The sequence below is a fragment of the Agelaius phoeniceus genome, chromosome 3, assembly GCF_051311805.1.
Source record: "Agelaius phoeniceus isolate bAgePho1 chromosome 3, bAgePho1.hap1, whole genome shotgun sequence".
Lineage (NCBI taxonomy): Eukaryota > Metazoa > Chordata > Aves > Passeriformes > Icteridae > Agelaius > Agelaius phoeniceus.
This window is the reverse complement of record NC_135267.1, coordinates 74,981,455-75,004,517: the sequence shown is the minus strand read 5'-3', so window position 1 is coordinate 75,004,517 and position 23,063 is coordinate 74,981,455.

Sequence of the window (23,063 nt, the reverse complement as noted above, 5' to 3'; positions counted from 1 at the left end):
TCCAAATTCTTTTAATTATACTCCCATTAAAATTATAATCCATTTTTCCTACACACTACGTGCTTGTCCTTAAAGCATTGGTATCACCAGAAAAGACTGTTTTTTAATTTTGTTGTTCAAGGGCTAAGAAACATCCCCATAGGTGCTAATTATTTCTTTTTTGCACATTTTGGCCAGATCTGTAGCTATGCAATGTTTGACTTCAACCGACTTAACACAAGGGGTATGGACAGTCGGAGCCCTCCATGCCAGAAAGGCTGGGGAGGGGGGGGTAGGTTATAAACATGAGGGAACCCATGTGCCTGATGGTATGCTTCAAATCCCAGGGGTTTCTTAAATATATTATATTTCAAAGAATCAAAACCAAGGGGAAAAAAAAGGGAAGGGATTCATTTGTTTAAAATTCTCCCAGAAAGAGAAAAAAACTATAAACCAGAACATCACTAAAGCCTGAGTGGCCTCATAAATGTATAGGTCTGATTGAATCTGTAGTGTGATGTAGAAAGATAAACACAAGAGGTGGACTTGAACTCTGGATTGTATCTTCCCAGAAAGATGAACAACTTTACCCAAATACTTTGCAACAAAGGGGCCACAAGAAGTTTAAGACCAATTTGAAGTCCAAAGATGAGATAGTGTGCAGGTCTTGTCTGCACATTTGTATAAGTACCAGCTTAAACCCTTCATTCTTCCATCAGAAAAAACAGTGACTGGTATGCCACAGGATATGTGAATCATTTTGTCAGTGCTTTTCTTTCTTCATTTTCTAATTTTGAAAAAAAGAGACCAGCTTCTTTCCTACTATGTAAGAGACACTCCAATAGTTTTCTAGATTTCAGTCATTGCAAGAAATTCCTCATAAATATCAGCTATCATATTGTTATGTTTTCAAAACATAAGAGAATGTGTCCATTTCCTCCTTGGAATCACCCTGCAATAAGTTTTTACAGCTGACACAATTTATTCGCACTCAGTCAGAAAACAAACCAAATCAACTGTGAACAAAAAAGCCTTTCTTTTGGTAATGTATGGCTAAGATCTGTAGAGGTGACTGACAATTCTAAGTGCTGAATTTATTGCATTGCCTTACAGCCTTGAACACTGGATAGTCAGCATTTTATGAAAATTAGGTATGTGGAAATTGTCATAAATTAATCCCCCCAAATAAGCAGTTATTCGATAATGTACTGGTCAGCTGCTGAAAGCAAGGGAATACATAAGTACATTCACACATCCATTCATATCAATAAAATACAGACAGGTTATGATGATGTGGGAAAGTGGAAAAATTTTATAAACATTTGTTTTGTGTTTTATAGAAAGCAACTGAGGACTAACATATTGACACACATATTATGTTAGATAAACCAAGTTAAAATGGCCTAATTAATTATGCTTTTCAAAAATGCATGCTTTTTCATAGAATGGAGCATCTTTGTGCTTTAACTACTGCCCTTAGTCTTTCTCTTAGACAGAAGAGAATATTGTAACTCAGCAATCCAGAAAAATAACTCTGGAGGTGATCAGAGAAAGGAATGAAGCAATTAACTCTCTTTGCATGAAAAGGAAATGGAGATAAGTGCATATTTCATTGGATTTGAGCATCAGATCTGAAGGAGTTATCCACCCTCTGCTAAAAATATGAAACCTGCTTACTGGGTACTCTGGTTGCTTACATTTGTTTATCTCTTGGATTCTGGAAGAGGTTTGTATTACTGTAGATTCTTTCTGATTGTTAAGGGAGTCCAATCATGGGAAATATCTAGAGCATCAGTGAATTTAGGACTGATAAAGTATTCCTCTGGGCTGATGGAACAGCATAATATCCCTCTAGGTATTTTCAAAGCAAATAAAGCATAAGGACACTCATTGATTTTCAAACCACTAGCACAGGTTTGCCACTAGCAAAAAAATATTAAAACTAAAAATACCCAGAAGAGAAAAATTACATCTGACTAATAAACTGTTTTGTTATCCCATTTCAGAGAAGAACCTATTGAATCAACAGGATTGGACAAGCATGTTTACCTAACATAATCCTGCAAATAACCCATCCCGTGCTTCATCAAATCTTCTTCTGTCTTTCTGTACTGCCCTGCAAGGAGCTTGCAGGCCATGTCAGTGAAGTCAAAAAATAAATCTTCCTTGTGGTCTCTGGCTCCTGACCTCCCACCTAGGCTGGCTAAGCTGCACAAGCCTTCTGAGGTTGTGTCATCCCTGACACTGCTGAGATCTGCTGCCTGTGCCTGGGTTTCATGCTCCTCCAGGTAATGCTTGCTCTCACCTCCCCAGGTCTGGCATCCAGAGACTCAGTGCCTGGCTCACAGCACCTTTGGGAAGGGCATCCTCACAAAACCAGAATCTGAGTGTTTATACCAGCACAGCTCCTTTACTGCATGGAAGAGTTAAAATGCAGAATGTGTTTGTCTCATCACTGTAAATATTTTCAGTAAGGAACCAATTTCCGGTTTTCCTGATGTTTCTAGGGCTATCTCAGATTTTGTAGCCTTTTCCTGATTTCTTTGTTTCATGAAATCTAATCCACAGCTTCTTGCCAATTATTTTCAGCTTTCCAGTCTATCTAAATTAGCTTGCCCATGCAGATCTTTTACCTTCACAGAGGAAAGACTTTTCTTACAGAAAGGTATTCTGAATGCATACTTCATAGTTTTTGACAAGAACAAACAAATATAACCTCTAAACATATATCTTTATTATTATTAATAGTAATATTAATAACAACAACAATAATAAAGACAATAAAAACCCACACATTGCTGGGTTTGTGGGACACACACATTGCTGATTTTATAAAAATCAGAGATTATTTGAAGGAGGTTATTATTATCTCCGACAAAAATAGGAGATTATTTGAAAAATCAAGTCGCCTTCATGTTTCCAAGCCACCAGTTTTAAGGATAACACATTATACACAAACTCTTTTACAGCTATTTGGTTGAAGGCATTCACCTGAATCACAGGGAAAAAAATGGTTTGGACACACACATGGCACCAAATCTTGCACTCCTGGCTTCAGGAGATAGGAGTGCAATTAAAGTAGATTGTCACAATTTATTTTGATTTTGTTTCTTGGTTTTCTCTAATGGAAAAAAAGGAAAAAATCCAACAAATTATTTTCTGCTGAGGTTAAGTAGCACTTTTCAATTACAATATTTTCAAATAGAATTTATGTAATTTTTTCTTAAAATAAAGTAATGGATAAAAAAATTAAATCTATCCCATATACCTGGAAAGAAGAATTGCTCCCGTTTGAATATTTTTGGCCATAAGTCTATTTTAATTTTACAATCATAAATGCTGGGAATTCCATCATTCTCTGAGTGATGTCTAATAGATTTCCTTTTTACAGTAATCATCTTACCCCCACACCACATATTCTACACTTTAAAAAGAAAAATTGACTCAAAAAACACAAAGACCGCTTATCGAGATATTCTCACTTGCAAATGCCTGCATAAAAAGCCAGTCACTGAACAGAGGAAAATTAAGTGCTGCATTTTTGGCAGTGGTACAGAAAGACATAATTGCTTCCCTGAGTTTTGCAAAATAAGGAATTAATTTTTGCAAATAATCATAAAAACAGCTTTCTGTTCTGTTTCAAGGCATCCTGATCCAAATTTTGCTTTGCCACAGCTTTTTGTGGCAGAAGAACAAAGGATGTTAAATACTTAATTACCAGGACAGTACACGTGACTGGCGGATTGAGTTGGATAAATGAAGCTGCAATTATTTCACCACAGTGTGGCTGACTAAGATTGATACTTGGCCTTCACTCAATGGTTTTCATCATTCCACCAGAAATAAACAGAGCACAGACTAATCTCAATATGTTTATGCATCAGTAACTTAAATTGCTTTTGGAAACTGTGAAATTTCTGCCATTGGTTATAAAAGACAGTACAGTTTTGAATTTTTTCCTCATGTGCTGCAACTTAGAATCAATGTGTACATAATTTTCATCCTTCTTATAAGACATGTTATTCCTAAGAACTGAGACAAAAAAAAAAAAGAACATACTTTTCTTCATCAAAATCCTATTCTATTCTGCCTTGTTTGCAAAGATGAGAAACAGGACTTGTAGAAAAACTAAGATATGAATCCAAGTTTCAGTTTCCTTCAAAAAATACATGGAGACAAGAATTTGTTTAAGACCAAAGCAGGTTACTCTGTCACAAAATTTGGATCTGTGCGCTAAAACTGGAAACATGGGGTTACATGCAGCCTGCAGTCCCAATGCTGTGAAAGTGCCTGATTGAAGGATAGCTCATGGTAACAGTGCCACAATAATGTGGATATATGTCTCCAGTTTGGAAAGGTTTATAGCAAGTGATAGGGCCCTTACCTGACATCCTTGTCTGATTTTAGTTGTCTACCCAATTTAGAAACACTGCAGAAGCAGTGGTGGGAATACTGTCAAGGACTGAAAACTGTGACCTTTGTTCCTCCTTCCCACCAGCTTTGCTCCAAAAAGGAAGAGATGACAAAAGTCTAGCTGCTTTTTATATACCAATGTCTCCGCTGTTGTCTACCAGTATGGTATCTTTTGAAGTGCTGTTTCAATAATAGAATGGTTATAGAAAGTGCTCAGCATGGACGTGACTACAGAGATACAGCAAGCTGTGAAAGAAAGACTAGAGTTCATTAAACTGTTTTTACCTACTTTTTCCAGATTTACACTATATCTTTTGTAAAGAAGTATATACAGAAGAGTCAGAATTAAATTAATTTTTGGCTCCTTCCTTAGTGTGGTTTACATGTTTTAATTCAAGCAAGGACAAGCACAGGGCTTCTGAAGAATATCTCTGACTTCCTGACACAGGAAGCCAAATTATCTCTGTTGTGAAGACTTTATATTTTCCTAACTGATTGATTTCCTACATGACTTTCTATAGTCTAAATGAGGCCTAGCATAACTCTCATGTCTATTTGCTACTCTAAACAAGGCTGTTGCTCAATACTATGTGACTAAATAATTTCCATATAGTGGTTTTCTATTTATTTACCATCTTCTAAAAGACATCTTTTTTATGTGTATTGGATTAGTTCTGAATCTGGCCTAAGTTATCAATATCATCTGCTCCATATGTTTGTATGACATTTTTGTTCAGTAAAGGAATTTTTTTTTTAATCGTTAAAATTAATTCAAGAAGGGTTTCATATGCAGGAAACAGAAGAATAGCATCTGAACTGATAGATACCCTAGATCTTGGTTATCAGTGATCTGCTCAAACCAGTCCAAGTAGGCTGGAAGGCACAAGAGAGATGAGCTATCTGATTTTAGCCATGAGATACTATTTCTCACATACAAAATACAGATCATAGGACTAAGGAGAAAACAAAATATAGAGCAGGGAAGGGCAATGGAAGAAATACTGATCTAGGAAAAGAAGGAAAGTACATGTGTACAGCCTTGGGTACAGAGGAACTTATATTTTAAATTTATTCACTAAATTTCATAAGATATTTTCTACAAGGCCAGATTGTATGGGGCTTTGAGCAGTCTGGCATTGTGGCTGGTCTCCCTGCTGTTTCAGGGTTGGACTCAATAAAGTTACATTTTCAGTACAAATGGCATAATTGTTTTTACCTGCTTATCTATTGCATTTAGAAATATTGAAAATAATTAGAACTGATTTAAAAAAAAACCCTAAACAATAATTTCTTTTCTGTTACTCTTAATTTACTTTAAAAAAATACTTAAAAGTTAAATCAGAATATTTATTTGCACATGTAGTGTGTCTCTAATTTTATAAAGGTATGTGCTCACTTGAGGTAGGAAATCTTCCAGTTAGCTTAAATAATGTGACACAAGTGTTTAAAGTTATTAAGTAGGGATGTTAGAAGTTGGTCTTGGTCAGCTTGAGAAACTGGAACTCAAGAATTACTATATCTCTCTGTCTGACTTGGGTTTCAAAATATTTCCAGGAATTGGTTTTTGGTTTGATTATTTTTTTTTTGAGGTATTCTAAAAAGCCAGAGAACCTGTGTCAATGCTAAATCTCTAAACTGTTCTTCTTGAAAACTCCAGTATTTTTGTATATGAACATGATCTGCTTTTAAGGGCCTTTTCAACCCTAAAGTCTGTAATGGATAAATTAAATTGAAACAGCTGATATCTCTTTATGCAGAGAATTGTTAATCAGACTTCAGTTTAAGGAGATGCCACTTAGCCTTAAAACTAAAAGCTTGTAATTAGAAAATATATGGAGGCAATAAAATGTTCTTGGAGCAAATCAAGAACTTTTAAGATTATGAAGGCTTATGGTATATGGTGCTGCAGAGTCAGTATAGGTAAATAATAAAGCATCAGCAAAAATAAAATAACTTAGTAGGGTAGAGACTTCACTTTTCTTCTTTGAAATTCAATAAACTTTACTTCTTTTACTAATTTTCATGGAAATTAGTGCAGGTGTTAAAGAGAAAAACTTAATTTAGAATAATTTTCCAAAGTGCTAAATTTGCTCTTCCACATCTTCAAAAACCTCTGATCATTTCTGATTTATTATGTGCCCGTCTTTCCCATCACAATGCCTTTATGTTTCTCAGTTGCTTTCAATCTCCCTTTATCTCTCACAAGAACTGCTTAGAGAACATATTAAGAGATATCAATCTAATGTAGAACAGATGACAGAACAGAACAATATTGACAATGGTGAAAAAAAAAGGGTGGTGGGAGACAGAAAGAAAAATTATTATTAAGTTTTCTTCCCCTTAATTTTCTTTTCTCCCCTTTAATTTTCCTTTCATCTGATACACAGAAAGAAATGGGGAAAATATTTTAGCTTAAACATTAATTTGTTTGGTCAATGTTTCTCTGTAGATTGCTTATTTGGAAACTGTAATTTACAGTGTACATATTTTTATAATCCATATTACATGTTCTCTATAGAGTATTTCAAAGGTTTTTTGCTAAAACTAAAATTTCAAAGTAGTTCCTCCAGTAATCAACTATTTAATTCTGAAAGACATAAACCTGGAAATGGGAAGATAGAATATAAATTAAGTCTAAATTTGTAGACTTTCAGAACAGCTTTCTTGGAAATACTCTGAATATAGTGCCTCACATAAACGTAAAGTGACTTGATTTAAGCATCTATGTTATTTGCAATATCTTTTATTTATTTCAACTTCAAATACAAGGAAACTTCTTAAATGCCTTTGAATTCCTGTTGCTTCAGTTTGCCTGGGCCTTCTATCATGGGATGATTACTTACAGCTACTCAGAATCTCCTCAGTAAATAACTTCCCATAGTATAAATTTTTCTTCATGTCTGTTACTGTGATAAGAGGATGGACATTCAGAATAACTATAGGCATTTTCTGGAGATTAAAATTCCCCTCTTCAGGAGAAAAGTCATCCCCAGTGTTAATAGAGATTATTATTATGATTATTATTATTGCCAAATAATAAATAGCTTCAGAGGTATTCTTTTTATTAAATAGTTTTATGATCTATACAGACCCTTAAGAGGCAGAATCAAAGTCAAGCAACACTTGACTAAGGCACAATAGAAACTAAACTATCAACTTCAAATTATACTTGATGATTACAGAGCTTTCCTCTGACTTTGTTCAGGCTTTTTGTGTTTACACTGGACAATGGCTGAGTCTGGTTGCTACCATACAGATGAGTCAAAGAAGATATCAGCTAAAAGAAATGTTAAATTATGAGCGTGAAGTGGAACAGAATTTGAAAATTTACCTACTCTACTAGTGTTCAAAACAAGTTGTAGCTTCCTTGTCTTAATGAGAGTGGCAATATAAGTCCTAAAACTTTGCATAGTTTGCAAAACTGGAAATATTTGGGGCAGACTGAATTTTCTTTTTCATTATTATCTTGGATTATCAGCATCAATCTAATCAGCTAGCACTGAATTTACATTATTAACTCATAAAACATTGCGTACTGAATTAGCTAAACTATCAACATCATCAGGGTTTTCTTTAAGGAAGAGTGCAGTACTGAACCTCCATAATTTTTATATTTAAATTACTTACTTATTGTTATCTGAATTTCCATTCCCATCATTTCCACTTGGTGGTTCACGGAAATCCCGCCAGAAGAAATCACATGGATACAACTAGTCAAAGTGAGACACCAAGGTGATGCTAAAGATGTTGGGCTATGTTTTGTGATGGGTCTTCCTAATAGGGTATATTTGCTAAAAGCGAGTTCTGGTAAAAGTAGGCACACTGATATGGAAGATGTTTATTTGCTGCATGGTCTCTTGCAGTTCCATTTCCTCATTTTGCTACTTGTTGGTTCAAGAAGTTACCACAGACTCAACTGGTATTAATTTCCAGGTTATCCAAAGCAGATGGAAAAAATAACAATGAAGAAGCAGCCATTATTTCCTACATGACGCCTGAAAGAACTTGGGATTTTTACAATGTTTGTATCAGTGTAAAAACATAATAATTGCTACAGAAGAAACCAGAGGACCATCTAATTTGACCTTCTGTCTTCAAGTGAGCTGATGCCAGCCTTCTCAAATGTACACATAAATATCCCTAATACACAGAATTGTGCAATGGTCTGCCATAGAGGAAATTATTCCTGACTCCAGCTGTTGCTCAATTATGTCCTGAAGCATGAGGATTAATGGTTCTTGTGACTTCTGTCCCAGCATGAGTAATTGCACATGCCATTATTATTCAGATCAATGGATAATTCTGCTCTGAACCTTCCTCAATGGTTTTCCTTCTACTAATTTGTGGCCTTAAATGGCAGAAGATGTCACATCATTTTAGAAACACATCCCAGACAAACCCTGCCATGCACCAAAGAAGTTGATTCTATCTTGGAGTGAAGCAAAATTTATCTGCAGAGAAATATTAACTGAGGTGAGTTATGCAATCATTTGGCTGCCAGAGTGTAGGAGGGCTCTATAGAGGGATCTGGACAGGCCGGATAGATGGACTGAGGCCAGTTGTATGAGGTTCAACAAGGTGAGGTGTCAAATCCTACACTTTGGCCACCAGGCAACCCCAGGCAGCACTACAATCTGGGGAAAGTGTGTCTGGAAAGCTTCCTGGCAAAAAAGGACCAGGGAGTGCTGGTTAACAGCAGATGAAAAAGAGCCTACATGTGCCCAGGTGACCAAGAAAGCCAGTGGCATTCTGGCCTGTATCAGGAATGTGGCCAGCAGGACCAAGACAGTGATTGTCCCTCTCTGCTCAGCACTGTGAGGCTGCACCTTGAAACCTGCATCCGGTTCTGGGCCCTTCACTTCAGGAAGGCCATTGAGGTGCTGAAGTGTGTCCAGAGAAGGGCAATGAAGCTGCTGAAACTTCTAGTGATTAAGTCCTATGAAGAGCAGATGAGGGGCTTGAGGTTGTTTGGTTTGGAGAAAAGGAGGCTGGGGGAGGAAACACCTTACCATGCTTGACAATTCCCTGAAAGAAGGATGTATGCAAGTGGGCATCAGTCTTTTCTCCCAGGCAACCAGTGACAGGGTGAGAGGACACAGCTTAAAGCTGCAACAGGGAAGGTTCAGGTTGGACGTCTGGAAAAATTTCTTAGTGGAAAGGTTTATTAAGCATTGGAATTGGCAGACCAAGAAGGTGGTTGAGTCATCATCCCTGGAGGTATTCAAGAAATAAATGGATGTGGCACTTAATGCCAGGGTCCAGTATACAAGGTGGTGATTGGTCAAAGGTTGGACTTGATGAACTTAGAGGTCTTTTTCCAGCCTAAATGACTCTGTGATTCTGTTGTGAGCCACCCTTGTCCCATTCCATCAAGGCTAGGGGTTGAGATCAGATAAGTGGGTGAGGAGATGTTGGCCCAGTTCAGCTTTTAGGTCCTGTCTGGAAGTTGTATTAGATAACCATAGCCTGACAGATGCTATGAGCAGGCTTAACCAGTCTGGTGAGCAGGCACTTCCATGAATGCTGAGATGGTGTCATGTACAACCTTCACATTTGGTAGCAAGTCATTCCTAATCAGGATAGATCATCCTACCCTGAAAAAAACATTCTGCTACATGTTGTGTTTTGATTCCAAAGCTAGTTATTTGCAGAAAGGTATCCATTAGTGAGATAATCATTAATGTTCATCTAATGATTTTATCTAAAGGTACATGAACTGAAAGGGGAGGGAAAAAAGCCCCTAAAAATTCCAGGGTGTCTTTGAGTTACAAAGGAATCTTTCAGCAAAGTGTTTACTAGGCCAATTTTTACTAGGAGCCCATGACTCCTGCCTTGAATAAGATTATTTTGTTTTTAAATTCAAGCAAAATAAATAAGCAAACATTTTCCAAGTCATTAAAATGATTGGAAGAATTAGCCAAGTAGGTGAACTAACTGGTGAGGGTAGAAAGACTGAGATGCTTTTATGAACAGACCAAAGAAATTAAGGAACTCTCTGTAAAGGCAACATTTCTCACTATCCATGAAATCACTGTTGCCATATATTTTCCAACAGATGATGCATCAACAGGTTTCTGGCAGGTGCCTTAGAGAAACATTTTTGCATTCTCTATTCCTGTTAGGAGACTCTGTTTTTCAGACTGCCATTTGGGTTGTATTTGGCAGCCACAGTGATTCACTAGAAAATGAAACACATTTTTGGTTGTATAGAATACAGTGGGGTTTTTAAACAAGATGATTTGATCAGGAGAAAAATGGTAGAAAAGTGAGTCCAGATGCTCAGAGCCACTTCTGGAGGAGCCAGGCTTGGGTCCTGAAGAAAACCAACTCCATAGTATAAATGCCACATCAGAGAAAGAGGGAACCTGGGGAAAAAAGTTATGTGCACAGAAAAATCACAATTGATTTGAAAGTATTATCACCTACCTCTATTAGGACACAAAGAAGGAACCAGCCATCTGAGAGCTAGTAGGCAAAACTGTCTTGGGTAAACACCTGAAAATCTGCAGAAGAAATCGCAGAATAAACCAACCTGTTAATCATTCCCCAAAAACTATAGTTGTGACTACTTCACTCAAAAGTGGAGTTTTGCAAAAAGAAGAAGAATAGGATGGATGCGTAGAAGCTGCTTGCAAAAACCTGGGCATCCTTGAAATTAAGTATAGATGAATTTGGTCATAGATGTTGGGTGAAAAAGTGGTTCTTCTTTTGTTTTGAAATAAGAAACCAGTGTTGGCTGTGTCTAGAAAACAAACAAAAATCTAAATGGATTTTCAATAAATTTATTTATTTACAAATTTTAAGTGATTTTCTGAGAATATTTGAACTTATTCTTTCCCATGGTCAAAACCTGATCATTTTCTTTCTGTTGCTTCCAATGCCCATTCTGAGTCCATGCTGTTTGTGAGCAGTCTTTTCTTCATGGGATAAGAAATACTCCAGAGAAGGACAAATACAAAGATGCCAGTTTGCAAGCCATACTACCCTGATATGGGCTAGGCTAGTTCACAAGTGACTTTAAAATTGGTCAAAAGGCTTTTGCTGCTTCCTTGCAAAAAAAAGAAAGTGTTTGAGTAGGATCCCGCTCACATTTGTTCTACCGATTCTCAGTCTATTAAGTGCTTTCTCTTCTCTCATTTTATATCCTTTCAACACCTTTTGAATTTTTTGTTTTTAGAAGCCCTCCTCAACTGCTACTGTAATTTTACAAAACTTAACCATGCTAAGAGCTGCCCTCACTGCCTGCTCCCTACACTAAGATATATACAGCCACAAACATTATCCTTGCTTCTCCCTCCCTTTCTCTTACCAAAGCCCTTTGGTAATACTTTAAACAGAGCAAGTATGATATAAGTTGTCATTCATTTCTATTCTTTAGGCAAAGTTCAAAGAGATGGTACTCAGTTAAAATAACCCCATATGTTATATGGATGTGTAAGTTTCTCATAACCTGGGTTCTTTCTGATCTCATAAATTAAGGCTGCCTTCTATCAGTGGCGTTTCAGAGTAACAATATTCCCCATCTGCTCAAGCTGGATGCATGTGTCTGGATTTGAAAATTCTTAGTACAGGCTGAAGGACTAGGTCAAATTTGAGAGCTACATCAAGAAGAGGTAATGGCATGGAAAGAATTATTTGCTAGCAATAGTTTAAAAATAGCATCATAGCTGAATCTAAATTACAGATTTTGAATTTCTAAATGCTGCGTAAGTCCAGTGACAGTGGAGAAGTTCCAGGTATCAATAAATGTATTTTATATAAACAATTGTCTTAACCTGATTGTGTCAATTCGACCTGCATATAATGCAGTTATTGTCAATAGTTTTTTCTAATTTATAATTTTTTTCCTATTTTTTTTAATTTTGTTCAAATTGTGTTGGCTGTAGCAACCAGATACCAGCTGGCACTGGTAAACTATGTATTACATAAACTACAATTACAGGTAGTCCATAAAGAAGATTACACTTGAGAGAAGGGAGGACATACAATTTAGCACAAACCAAAATTTTTTTCCCAAATAAGGATTATTTTTAAATTACAAATTTTAAGCTTTTTAAATTGGAAAATTGTTCTAATTACAATTTGTTAGTTTACTTAAACAATAGATATAAATTATATTTCACTGTTGTAAAATGTGCACTTAGGTGTAGTTAATGTTGCAGCAAATGGAAAGAGGTCAGAAATTGAGGTGTATAAAACTAAATGAGAAAAATAGTATAAAGTACTCTGAACTTCGTTGCTTACAGTATCTGCTCGGTGTGATGTGTCATATGAGGCGTCACATGAATGTATTGGCTTCTGTCTCCTCTCACTGTTGTGATGTAATGCTGTGGAGCCCTTGGCACAGCTGACATCTTCTAGAGCAGCTACTTCAATCCTTTTAACTCTTTCCCTGCAAATGAGTAATGGTGGTTGTGAACACCATGTGGTAAATCACATGGTAAAACACATGGTAAATCACAGTTTGGGAACACTCAAAATCGTAGATGTTCACAGGATGAACAGCCTGTTTACATGGGGCACTGAGATAATACTACAATGAGAGAAATCCTGGCAAGATGCTAAAATCTCATTTTCATGTCCCAGAATACGTTATTTTGAAGGATTCTCAGAAGCATTATCTCCACCAAATCAATGTTCTGTGCCTAATCTCGTCCATTTAAGAGTTCAACCTGAAAATATGTGTTCAGTCTGTTTTATTCTGTACTTCAGAGAAATAATTTCAGAGATGATGTGAATAAAAGACCATATCCACAAGGGTGTAACCCTTCAAGAAATTCATGCTGATCATTATATCAGCAGAATTTTTGTTAAGAAGCTTCAATTGCCTGCTGAAATCTCTCCACGCTCCATCCACTCCAAGTATGATGTGGAAAAGAGAAGAAAAAAATAACCCAGACATTTACCCGTTCTGGATATTTGGATGAAGGGATGAATGAGAACGCACAGCTTTCTGATTATCAGAAAGATGGTTATGAAAATCAAGGTTTAAGTTATAGATATTCCTTTCAAAACCTATTTATGAGGGGAAAAAAATTAAAATCACTGGTAAACAAGTTATTGCTGCGGTTTACGTGTGGGACAAGGAGGGTAGTTATATGAATAGGCAGAAAACATGCAGGAATTGCTCTGCAAGGCCACACAGTAAAAAACATAAATGTATGTGGGTAAACCAATGTCGAGCTTGTTTACACATGAGTAAATCCTAATTAGAGAAATGGAAAAATGTCTGAATCTAAATTTAAAGTGGAGACTGTTCGTGAGAGTCATGGGTGACTAAAAGTAATTAAGGCCATCACTTAACTAAACAGATGTAACAGATTAACCATGTGTTTCTATGTTTGATGTAGAATTTTTGTTTTGGATACACTGCTGTTTAAAGTCCTTTAATGCTGCCTGAAATACATGTGCCATTATTTTGATTTGGTGATTTCTTGTTGCAAATGCATTTAGCAGTGGCTGACATTTAGTTTGTCTAAACAATTGAAAGTGTTTACAACAAAAAGTATTTGTTCAAGCAAGCTACAGTACAGAGAAATACATTCAAATATAAAACAAAAGATGTACAGAAAAATAAAATACATTTTAATGCCTCCTTTTGCACTGATTTTTTGCTAGAGATGGATTTAGATAAGAGTAGAAAAAGGAAGCCCAATTTCATCTGACAATACCCAACAAAACTAACTTTTCGTACAAAATAATTGTTTTTTAATTGTGTTAAGGATTTTTATTTTTATTTTCAGCCCCATAGAGCTCAGATTTGCTAAGTTTCTAGGAGTAATTGTATTCCGCCGATACTTATTGGTAAAATGAAGGAAGATAAAGTAGCTATTGCTTAACATGGTTTATTGTCCTGAGCTTTCCACCCAGGTAACACAAAGTTGCACATAATAAACCTGCTCAGGTAATTACATTGCAGATGCAGCTCTATGGCTCTATGAATAGGATTATTTTGAAATTGGAGCATTTATAACATTTATAACATAACAATAGGAATTCTCCTCCTATTACAGGAGTGAGAAATTTCATTTAAGGTTTACTCCATTGGCTGTAATATTGTATTGACCAGTCTGCATGTATGTTCATGAGAGAAACCCTGAGATACATACCTTGTGCCTGTTTCATTCTTGCTGAGACACTGGCACACCCACCTGACAGAGGGTTGGGAAAGAATAAGGTAAAGATGAAGAGTGTCCTTCAGAACTGCCCTGAGTCTCATTTTATGATGAGGAGACTTGAATGTTGTGTTGCAAATTCTCTGCATACATCTAATGGAGGAAAAAATGGGTGAACTCAATTAGCTTTAAGAGAAAGTTATGGCTGATGATGCTCTCTGGCTCCAGTTTGGCCAACCAAGTATATGATGCTCCTCATCTGAAACCTATGAGGCTGGGGATGATTGTAATTGTTTATCTCACAATATTTTGTAGAAACTCCTCATAACCAACAACTGTGTTGAATTGTCACAATGGGCTTCAAAATTTCTGACTTATGGCGCTTCACCCTTGCTCCTCCAGAAGCTGTACTTAGCAAGTCAGTCTCTGCATTAGCATGTCTTTGGTTTTATTTCTTTTAAAGAATAAGCATAATTAACATTTTGATCACTGAGTAAAATAAAATATCTTTTGCAGATTTTTATGATGAACGAGTTTCCTGCACACTGCTCTGGGAAGTAAATTGGATTTACTGCATTTGTTTGCCAGACAGCCACTCTCTAACCTCAGGTCATACAAGATTCAGCCCTCTAGAGTCCTCAACCAGCAGTTTTTTGAAGGGCAGACACCTGTAGTTTTCTTTGGACTGAAATATTCTTGTGAATCAAAAAGAATTGACCATAACAATTAGGGGCAAGTAGTCATGAAACCTAATATCAGCCATCAGAGTTGAACTCAATGATCCTTGTGGATCCCTTCCAACTCAGGATATTCTGAATCTATGATTCTATTCCTGGGAAGGTTTTCTCATGCATTTCACTCCCGAAAGGCAGTAGCAATTCCAGAGGACAACTGTCTACTTCAAACAAACCCCACAGGAGCCTTCCACCTTCTCCATGGACTACTAAGGCAGCTTAAGGAGGCAGGCTTGAGTTGCTGCTAGGTTTGTGTTTTGTGCACTCATTTATCTCTCATAGAGAGTCTGGAATTCAAAGAGTCATACCACAAATGATGACAGCTAGCACAGCTAGAAGAAAAGGGCCTTAAAGTACTAGATCCTCTTGTCCACCCTCTACTTGCGTGGGGCCGTTTCCCACACAATGCATGGATATGCCACCCATAAAGGCAGCTGGTAAGAGCAGCAACTGAGTCTGAATCACACAAACAAGGCGGGAGGGAAATTGTGTAAACTTTGTAGTATAAGAAGAGGACATTTTCCCCAGGGTTTTAAGGACTTCAGCCTGATGGTTCCTAGAAGCTGTAAATCTTCCAAATGTTACCTCAGTAACTGAGAATTTTCCTGGCAACATTATAGCTTTATGCTGCCTCCTTCTGTGCTCAGACCAGAAGGAATGTCCTCAAGGAAAGTAGGGGTTAGGCATTCCTTATGCTTAGCATAAAGTGAGCATACTTACAGTGACAAAACCAACCAGCCTAGAGAGACATTAGATCTGGAATCACTTCTCTCCATTCTGCTGAGATCAAGAATGCCTGTTTAAACAGGCTTACACTGCTCAAATAAGAAGTGATAGACTCAAGATATGATGCTGAAGGATAGGCATCAGTAAAGTCAGGGTTCTGGAATCAAAGTGACTATTTAAAGCCACATCTTGGCTTTCAACTTAGAAATGAACCTCAGCAATTTTTGTCATATTCAAGCCCTTTAATACCTATATACTCTCTTGGGTACCACTATCAGAACTTTTTATTTTCTATCTTCTGTCTCTTTTTTGGCTATGTGAATGATCCCTTAAACATTTATGAAAACATCCATTTCCATAGACCCCGTATGATTGTATTTGTCTCCGGACAGTCTGCATCCTGACAAAACTGGCTGAAATCAGCAAGCAGATTTATAAGCTGTGAAGCTATTATCTATGTTTAAAAACCTTAGATGTGTTTTCATTTCTTCTCATTGGAAATGCAAGGCAAATTAATTTGCATGCAAAATTTTCTAGATAAAGGTTGCAGTGTTTGGACTTTCTGTAAGAAAATAAATACAAGGTCCATGATTGATATCTGCCTTTCTGTAATTTGCTAAATGAGTGGTCAAAATTTAATATGATGCAATGAAGGACACCTTTTGACCATAACTGAGTCAGGAAATGTAAGTGTCAAGCCATTGGAATGTCAGTACTACTAGTATTTTACATAGAAGATTGCCAGTTACCGAGCTTGTCAAAAGACGAAGGAATGTCTAAAGCAAGCATATCTAAAAATTACAAAATAATGATACAAATATTGAGCAAATATTGAGTTAACAGCTTAAAACAACTCAACTAATTGTTTGCAATTTTATCCATCTTAGATTTCAATATAGAAACCTATTTGCAGAATTTTTAAAGAAAAACATTATTTTAAAATAGATTGATATTCACAAACCCCATAAAGATTAACAAACCCTCATCGTCTTGCAATTTCACGTCCAGTTATAGTAGGCTCTCTTTTGCAGGATGGGTGGAAAACACTGGGGCAAAGAAGAAAGAAGATATTTTTCAAAATAGTTTACTCCTGACAAGCCAACATTCCTCGTCCTGTTGCAGCTGACGCTCAGGAGCAAATGAAGTTTTTCTGCATTTAGTCTTTTTTATCACTTAGATTGTAAGTTCTCTGCAGCATAATCTTTTTGTAGTGCTGTGATATCCTTTCTGTTCTACACAAACATATAATAATATTAGCAATGAATAAAATAGTCTTATCTTCTTTCCACATCTCACTTAAGAAGCAATTTAACTTTGATTGATGTCCCAGATCATCTTGTGTCCAGTTCCATTCATGTCTGTAAAAATATTTACTTGCCCTCTAGAAAAGAATGGCTCCTGATGTAAAAGAGTGGATTTCTGAGCCAAATCTGTGGTCAGCTGTCTCTTCCTCCTGAAATCCACGAGAATTGATTCTAACATTAGTCTCAGAGCACGATGAAGTGGAAAGTTTTCTACAAATGACTGTCTGTGCCACGTGGTTTGAGCTTTTCATGTAACACATTACAAGTTCTGGTGAAGGCCTATGGCCAAAAATACAATATTCCTTACTTAGGAAGGAATTCTGTTCAACAGTCCACCCACTTTTAGAAGATTATATACCATATTGCTAGAACTGTCTATTTCCAGGATTTAATCCAGTATCTGAGATTTTTTCCTTTCCTCGCTAAGAATGTAATTAGGATTGCTGAAGAGTCTTTGCATATTATGAAATTAAGCTATAAAGCCAAATGCCATTAAGTTGCCAGGAAACGGTCCTGCCTGTTTTCTGACCTTCTGGTCACGAAACTCTCATGTTTGACTTCTACCCAAAAGCTGGAATTAAATGGGCATTGTTGTGTAATGTTTAGAAATTTATGTCTTAGACACTAGTGGGAAAAAATCAGCTATACACAAAGCTGCTTGCAGGAGGTCCTGCCTCACACGTCCTTGGGTGTTAACAAAAGGGAATCCAGGACTGATCATCATGTTGGAGAGGGAGATAGCAACATGTGATTTTGATTTTCTGGAAGAGACGATCTGAACAGTAAACTATCCTCTGAAATATCAAAGGACCTTGAAAATAAAGGAGCCCAAATTACAATCTTCATTGAGTCAGTGCAGTTTGGCCAAAGAGTAATATGACTTAAAGTGGTTAAATCCTGGTGTGTGCTTAATACCACTTGTGCCAAGAAAAGTAGAAGAGAAACCATTTTAAACTTACATGGAAAGCATGGGCAGATTGCCTTCTCAATAAAAATGATTCTGCATACACATTAGGTTTTTATGTGTAATGTACTGTTTATGCTTTGCAATGTGATTTAAGTTAGGAGAAGTACAGAAAAAGAATATTGTCCTTGTAATTCTTGTACATTGTTGAAAGAGCAATGGAAGAATTTTTTAATTATTTTTTTCTTTTCTGCAACTTACTGCATGTTAGAAACCTTCAATGTTTAAGAGCTTTACGGGTCTCTGTACATTAATAGAACCAAGTGAAAAACATTCCTTTCAAACAGCAATATATTGTCATCTGTTTCTAATTAATTCATCATGTGTTCATTTGTCTTTGCTTTTAACACATCTTTTTTACACATTTGTATTTGTTCATGAAAGCCACTTTATAATAGCAAAGACATATATTTCACAACAGCTGAGTAGACTATGCTGAAAATCTCTGTGTAGTGGAGACTGCTTGCTGTTAGCCAGCTCAGACTATTTTTTCCTTGCTGAGCTATTAAGAAGCCCTTCAGTGAAATAACTTTTCAGCATGGTAGGTTCACATTGGATGCAGATACCAATGGTGGACTCCACTTCACCCAAAAGGGGCTTTTCAGTTTGTTGTGTAGGATTCCCATAAGAGTTAAGGGAAGACATATGCACCTTGTAAAGGCCATTTATTTTAGCTGCCCAACTTATAAACAAATTGTTCTTTAAAAAAGGCAAAGTCTCTCCTTTGATGAGAGGATGTAAGATTGATTAGTTTAGACTAGACACCAAAATTTTAGGCCTTCAGAATAAGGAGGGATGGATCCTGCCTCATCAGTTTACACTTAGTTAAGATTTTTTGCCCTAATTTTCTAACATATTTAATGAGTGTTTCTGGATAAGGCCCTATTAGATGTGCTGTAGCTTAGCAACTAGAGACCTGAAATGGCTACCTCAAAACAGAGTAAAAAATAAAAAGACTGTGCTCCAGCATGGATCAGTGACTGCTGCAAAAGCATGGAAAAGAAAACTTAGGAAACTAATGAAATCTTAAACTCCTATGCATAAATTATTGCCATACTGGAGCTATTTTTTTATCCCTGTAAGAAGCAAAGCCGCATGGGACAGACTCACACTGCTCTGAGGACAGGTGCCAAGAGCAAGTCTGTCCTTCTCAGCAAGCAGCTGACCCAGATAAACAATTACCAAACAGAAGGCTTACTTGTACACATATTTTTTCCTTTATGGCACCTGCTGTATTGGCCAAGCATTGCAGCCAGCCCAGCTCCTGCCCCAGATTTGGATGGAGCAGCTGTGATTCCCAGCAGCCCGGGGTGGCGGTGAGCCCGGACAGGCAGCCCAAGCTTTGCGCCCTGTGCCGAAAATCCACGCTGCTGGTGCTCTCTGAGCTCACTCCTCCGGCCCTGCAAGCGCACTGGGGCTGCGGGAGCATCCAGAACTGCCTGCCTGGAGACATTTTGGAATGCTCCCCTTGGAAGGAGCTGGGAAACTTGAAGGTATTCACTGTGCTGCTGGGATGCTGTGAACAGCAGAATAAACTTTCCTGTAAAAGGGGCCATTTGGATAAATTCATCTTGTTCCCAAGTAATTTTTGGAAAGTCCTGTACACCTGCACCACAGTGGATTTTCTCAACGTTAAGTAAAGACTTTCTATTTCATATAGACATATGAAAAATGAATAAATATATATTTTAGAAGTATTTCTTCTAAAAGCACTTGCACTTTGAATGTATAGATGGCCAGACCTCAAAAAATGATTTAAGTGTTTTTTTTAAAAACAAGCCAAATATTTGCAAGGCATCTGTTTTTGGTGGGAACACACTGATCGTTTTGTAGAATATTTATATATATCTTGATGCTTACAGATTTTTTAAAAGAAAACATTTATATTGTGGTTTCTGAATCAAACAACATTAAGTATGTAAATAATGAAAGACTGGACACTTCTTTTTTAGTTGGTTTTCTTTTTAGGTTTATTTTTTCGAGATCTGGACTTAAACATAACATGAATAGGATCATATGTAGTTAGGTGCCTTCAGACATGAAAAAAATAAAGACTCATTTGTTTGAGAGAGATTTCATACACTTTGATTGACATTGAATTACAGGCCTGAATTTCTTTAATGTACGCATAAGTTAGAAGTACCTCAGCTGAATGTGGGACGAATCGAATAGCTAAGCTGTAAAAAGCATAAGAATAATTAAGCTTTTTTCATTTAAATGAATTGTGTATATTTTTTATGAAGTTCACAGCCATGTGAAATTTCCTTCTTTCTGTAGCAACTGGTTGGAGGGCAGAAGACATACAGGAAGGATTACTTGCCTCTTTCAAGATGGGTGTGTTTTGAGTTGTCTTCATAATACTCAATTTGTCCCAAATTTGTCAAGATTTTCCAAGTTTTACTGACCCTTGAAATGATCTCAGGCTGAACTTCTTAAGTACAGATTGCCTGTCAAGTTAATCCTATCTCTGAGTTCCACAGAAAGTTTGCTGCTTTCTTCCAAGCCATTAAAAACATGGTTATGACTGAGGATTGCTTTGTTTTAGGGTTTGTATGAGTCCAGAAACCCAAAGTTAAACTCAGCATGTGTGTGAATCCTCAGTAACTGAAACACAAAAAAAAAAGAAAAGAAAAAAAAGGAAAAAAAAAATTGAACCCTGGGGATGTGAAACTGCCAAAGTTCTCAGAGCTTCAGTATATGAAAAAAGGATGTTATTGCAGCATGAGAAAATTTGATGTCGGTAGAATAACATTATTTTTAAAAGTGTTGAACTGTCACAATGCTTTTGGAAAAGATGCGATAACTTCCTAGCTTTAATTCTTTATTCACAAACTTCAAATATTTGAACACAATTTTAAAAAGAAGACAAAAAGTGTATATTTTTTTTTGTCAAATCTATATGGAATGTAAATAATGTAACTAATGGCACATAATTAAAGACATGAAAATTGTTGTACTTGGATACATTAAAAAGCTGTATTAACTAGAATCTTCTCAACTTTCTGTTATAATCTGTTTGATATATTTAACGGAGCATTTTTCAGCCGTAACACCTAACATTCAGTCCCTGAATTGCCACATGAAGTGATACTGTAGTCACTTTGATATCTGCATTCCCTTTTACAGGAGAGTGCAGATGAAAATTTAAACCTCATGGATGATTTAGTCTCTTGGAATAGTCGAACAGTTTCTCAGATTTTTTTTAATACCTCCAACTAATTTTTTTCAGTCTTTTGTACATCTTCAGCTCTGAATTCAGTTTAATGAAAATTGCCATCCTCTAGTCATGGTTTGAAAGATGGCAGGTTCCTTTCATCGTGTAAACAGGGCAGTGCACTTCAGCTTGAATCAGTCCATTTGTATATCAATACATTTACAGTTTACGGCTGCTTTCTTCAATTTTCTTATCCCTGAGAATGGAAACACCCATAAAAATTTGTAATAATGGAATGTCAAGGGAAAGCAGATGACCATTCTATCTGTAAGGGGGCAAAAAGAGTCATCAAGGAAAAATTACAGTCATCTTTCTGAAATGCTGTTACTTGCATTGAGATAAGCACAACTCGGACGGCTCGCAAACACTTCTGTGTGAGAATGTGTGCACCTTCCTGTGAGGTGGCTCAAATCCCACAGCTTTTCTTTGCTTAGCAACTTGCTTGTTGCATGGTTACAATTTGCAGTATACAAAACCAAATAGATCAAGCCACTGGGGAGGTGTTGGCAAATACTTTCATCAGTAACAGATGCTTAAATGATCATTACTTGCATCCAGATATTTCAGTTTGTCCTCCACCCCGGCTGAATTCAATCTGAATTTTGCCTGCATCATTCAAAATACTGTAAGATTTAGGATCTTAATTTTCCTAAGACACTCATTATGTAAAGAACCCCTCAAATAAAAAAAGACCCCAAAAATTTCTATGTCATTAAAAAAGTCATCGTATGTGATGTAAAGAACCGTTTTGCAGAACTGAACAGTATGCAGTAAATCTTGGGAGTAATACTCTCCATATTTTCAGAAATGAAATAAACATTTAACACAGATTAGCAACATCTCTTTTTGTCTTGAAAACACATTAACTGTTTGCCATCCTTCAGGTAATACTCAGCATCTTTTCAGACAGGCACGGTGATCTCACTCTTCTTTATGACACATTATAGGGCATACAGGACAAAAATGAGTGATGATGGGATTCAACTCTCCCAACTTACACTGACCACACAGGCTTCTAGTAAAAGCCACTTTTGTGCACTCCTAAGATGAAAGAGAGGGGTGGACGTCTACCAAAGTTGGCTTTTAGACTTTCTTGTATTTAAAGGGTGGGTCCTGACAAAATGCCTCTTTGTGTCTCCTCTGTCAAAAAGAGAACCTAGTTGACTAGCTTAGGCTAAATATTTCAAATTCAGCTAATTAATCTCATCCTATCAGCCTAAAAGTGTAAGAGGCTGAGACACCTTTCTCCCCTATGCTGAGACACGTACCTAAAGCCACCCCACTGACTGAAATACCTCCAACAGCTTATAACAGCTCAGTTTTGATTTAGCGTGTTGCTTAGTTTGAAGTTTGAAATTTACTGCTTCTGCAACAGGCCAGATATTTTCAGATTTTCAGGTGTTCAGGTCAGAGGTTTTGCTTTGTTATCCCCAAAATCAAACTCATCTTAATAGTAGCAGTAATAGGACCCCCTCCCTACTTCTCCCTTAAAATTTGCCTTGTGTCCCTTTGGCTCTCATTACTGGAGCAACATCCCTGTCACTTGCAGCAGCAACAGTCCCATTCCACTGCTCTCTTATTAGGGAGCAGGCAGTGGACAATGAATTTGACAAC